Below are 4,274 nucleotides of genomic sequence, written 5' to 3'. Positions count from 1 at the left end.
GTGTGGCGGGGATTCGAACTCGCGACCCGCAGGTTGCTAGTCGAGCGCTCTAACCATCTGGCCACGTCGGGCAAGATTCATAAAACCGACAACGTAAGTTCCAAGATCGCGATTCGCCCAGCTACGAACTCCAATTCTTAGTATAATCTGTTATACTGCTCTTAGTACAGTAGCATAAATATCACTTATTTTTCTCTTTTGCTGCTGACATCAGTATTCGAAATAGCATCTTTGTTTATATTTCACAAACGACTTATTCTGGTTCCACTGATATCGAAATGGAGTCACTAAGGGTAGATTGGGAGGGGAGGGGGATGAAGCGGCCCTATGACTTAGTTATTGAACCGGCCGAAACCTTTTGAGGGTGTGTATGTAAGACTTAGAATTAAGTAACAATTGTATTCAGAGATTAAAAATTAGAAATTTATACTTTACTGGACGAGTGCAAGAAGTTTGAAAACAAGAAGATTATTATATTTTATTATATTACTTATTGTTGTATATATCTGTCAATAGTTCGACTGACCAGCCCAGTGATTACACCGACCTATGTTATGACCAATCCCTCCCTGACAGTCACTAACATAACCTCTTTATTTGTTAACAAGAGTTTCAATAAGCAGCGCATGAAGAACGTGTGAAATGTATAATTAATGTTGCTTATATTTTTGTAAGAAAAAGGATAAAGTCCTTGTAATTTTGTTATTAGTTTGTTTGTTTTAGAGCAAATCCACATTGGGCTATCTGCTGTATCCCCAAGGGGAACCAAATCCCGGATTTTAGCATTGTAAGTCCGTAGGTGTACTGCTGTTGTTGTTTGTACTTATTGTTGTGAAACGCGACTAGACAAGTTTATACCTCAACTTAGTACCATATATTTTATTAATAGGTTAAAATCACGTATTAATCATATATACTTACGTGCAAAACACCACAATGTTTCTTTGTTGAATTTCACGCAAAGGTATACGAGTGGTATCCTCTCCAGGACCCTCATTGGCACAGCGGTAAGCCATTGTTTGTTTCAGAATAAAGCCACGTTGAGCTATCTGCTGTGTCCACCGCGGGAAATCTAACCCGGATTTTAGCGTTGTAAACTCACCACTGTCCCACCGAGGACGCAGCGGTAAGTCTGAAGCTTATAATTTAAAAAAAACGAGTTTCGATACTTCCTGGTGGGCTCAACACAGAAACCCATTGCAGAGCTTTGTGCTTAACAACAACAACAGCAAAAAAATCTTCTCTAAACATCCCTAATATGAAGTGACAGACTTGAGCGAAAGCAACAAGTCAATACAACCCACCGTCAACTTCTGTTAGAGAGGATAGTGAGATTTGACCGTCAATATTATAACGCATCCACGGGTCAAAGTGCGGAACACGATTTATATTTTTCATTTTTTGCTGTATGGGGACGCAATCCACGGAACCTTAAAACAACGATTTACCGGAGTCAGAATTCACTTATATATTATTATATTATATTTTGTGTGATGGCCAACTACAGTATCGTAAAGAATATATTTTTATTGATGTAACAACTTTCTTTGTGACAAGCTTGTAAAAATATGTTTGGTTCTTTTCGATATTAAGTGCGAAAGTACTTATATTGTCGATATATTCTAGATGCAAGTGGTGTGTAGATATGTGACAAACTTAAGTCTATTTAAATGTTTATTAAACCTAGTAATCTTTCATAACAAATAAAAACATAAGAGATCAATTAGGGTAAACTTCAACTTTATTATCAGCCAGTTAGTTTGCCAAGTTTCTAACTATGCAGTGGATATTTCGTAATTAGTAATGGACAAGGAATTATAAGCCTCGATTTGTTGAAAGTCGGATGTCAGATCTTCGTGTTAAATATGTATACTCGTTTTTTTTTTTTCTTTTTACATTTAAGATTGACACGATGCAAAAATTTGCTACCTAAAGAAAAACTGCTTCGTAAGACTGTTTCGGTTTCAGTTTTGTTTTTATTGTATAATGGATGTCAGAATGCTCAATATTTGCAATCGCGGCGCCATGACATGTAATTATAATTCAAAATTGAAGCAAAACGTATATTTTACATACATTTGTGACAATAATTCTTTGATTAAAAACACGGATGAATAAATATTTTTATCGGACCAACAAAAACAAAAGAAAACAGAACCTGAATTTGATATATGCATGCAAAAAATAAACAAATACTATATTCAGAATACCCACCGAAACAAACATTTTTGTTACGCCACACACACAAGACGCCAGATTATTAGTAAAATACATACTATCTGTAACTTGTTCGCGTCTCGTTGCCACAAAAAGACAAAATTGTGCTCTGTTCTTCGGGCCTTTTGTTCCATTATAAGAATGATTGAAGTAATGAGTTGGAGGTATGTGTTGTTGACGGTTTAATATAAGTTATTTATTGAAAATAATGAAATCATAGGCTCTCCGAGTTTGGTTTGCATGATATAAGTTTAAGTGACATTTGTTGATAATATTTATCAATGAGTAATGTGGGAAGTAAAATAATTTCGGTTATATGACTTTGAATATATATAATAATCGATGTAGAATTTGGAGTTTGATTTAGTTGATTTAAAACACTAGATAGCACCACAGGTTGTAAAATCTAAGAAACTATTTCTACTACCTCAGTGTACTTGCGTTATTTCAAATAATGAAAGTATATATAATTTTGATTCTCGAGGGTGGAATTACTCCAAATCAATGAAAACAATAAAAGTAGGTAAGAAGATTTATTCAATAACAAAGGCATTTTGCACTTTAGGTTGACATTAACAATTCATTAGTTGGTTTTAAAACTAGGTTATAATTTTAGAGCGGGTGATGCCTGCAGCCTAGTATCAGTGACACGAGTTTCGTACGTGCTCTGAGAGTGAAGACGCTGTTTCGATAGTGGCAGTTTTCATGAGTATTGTGGTACAGGAAGGTACCATACGTTTTCTACCCCTTAGTTAACATGTGAAATTTTCAAATATTTTTGTTTCACTTTAGAACACCTGGTAAGAAAGAGCCACCAAATTTCTCTCACTTTAGCTATTCACAGGATTTGGATGAGTCATCAAGGATGTCACAGTGTCTCCCATTAGAAAGGATTACTGTAACATGTTACGTTATAGGTAACCGCAGTGATTGTTCCTTATGCTAAACAGGGTGATAACTTGGGAGCTTAAAACCCTCTTGTTTGACTTGAAAGTGGCTTTCAGTTCATGTGTACGGCATGAGCGCCGAGAGAGAGAGAGAGTTTGTGTATATTATTGTGATTTTCTTTGTTATTCAGATTTTTAGGAAATTTGACATTCGTTTTTGAGCATGAGATTAGCTGAGGTATAGCTAGTTCTTAGTAAGTTTTCAACTGATCGACTTGTGCAGAATGTTAGTGTTCAAAGTTTAACTTTAAACGTCAATGTTGTTTTTAGCCTTGTTTTTTTAACTGTTCTCTATTTTATTACACTTCTGGTTCGCAAATTAGCTACAAACCTGAACTGCTGAGAGAGGTTTAGATTTAATAAGGTCTCTCTCCTTCACCAGTTCTTCACGGTATATGTATGAATTAATAAAGTAATTTTTAATTTATTTTATTTTTAACTATATTGTCTGTTTCGATGATGTAGATTGTGATTTGTACAATTTGGTGTGCAGTCTGTTTGTTTTGAAGTTAAGCACAAAGCTACACAATGGGCTATCAGTGCTCTGCCCACCATGGGTATCGAAAGCCGCTTTATAGCGTTGTAAGTCCGGGCGCTCAGTCTCTTTCTTTGTATCTGGCTCAAGGAGGGTCAGATCTATATCCCACAGTGGAGTATCAAAAGGTTCTCCTGTTTCTGGATCCTACTCGTCTACTCTGAGGGAAATCAGTGAACCTGAGAATATCTTGTCCTTTCTTTAAGGTTACTTACATTAACAGTATTGATTACTATATTTATCATTATTAAACTAATAATTATTAATTTATTATTATAGAGAATATTTCATTTTGTTAGCTTAGTTTATGAATTTAGGGCTAACCTAAATCTACTAAGCTGATTTTACCAGGGTGAGGTAGTTCTTGGTTGCGCATCGGCCTAAACAAGGAAGATTTTTAACACAGCGCGGGTACAGTGTTGATTAAAGCATTTACTATATTTGCTGTTGATTTTTATAATATCATTTATATTTATTATTATTCTGTGTTGTTATCTTACTATATTTAAGATTAACCTAAGCCTTCTGGGTTGGTCAAAATTCGTTCGATATTATTGGGTTAATGATTGAAAATA

The 4,274-nt window shown here is 35.0% G+C and overlaps 1 protein-coding gene across 3 annotated transcripts in view; it reads left to right on the top strand.

The window, feature by feature from the left end:
* The first annotated feature begins 2,644 nt into the window (after positions 1-2,644).
* The window catches only part of LOC106465449 (sulfate transporter-like), a 50,041-nt gene continuing 48,411 nt past the window's right edge, over positions 2,645-4,274 (top strand). Inside the window, exon 1 of one of the 3 annotated variants that reach the window (XM_022393354.1) lies at positions 2,645-2,736. The gene's annotated coding sequence lies outside the window, so the exon portion shown is untranslated. Of the gene's footprint in view, positions 2,741-3,736; positions 3,906-4,274 lie in introns of those variants that run through there. The other 2 variants (XM_022393355.1, XM_022393357.1) reach the window with 2 other exon arrangements.

The sequence above is a fragment of the Limulus polyphemus genome, unplaced genomic scaffold, assembly GCF_000517525.1.
Source record: "Limulus polyphemus unplaced genomic scaffold, Limulus_polyphemus-2.1.2 Scaffold1949, whole genome shotgun sequence".
In the NCBI taxonomy this organism is placed as follows: Eukaryota; Metazoa; Arthropoda; class Merostomata; order Xiphosura; family Limulidae; genus Limulus; species Limulus polyphemus.
Note: the sequence above shows the minus strand (reverse complement) of the source record. Positions and strands in the feature narration are given on the sequence as shown.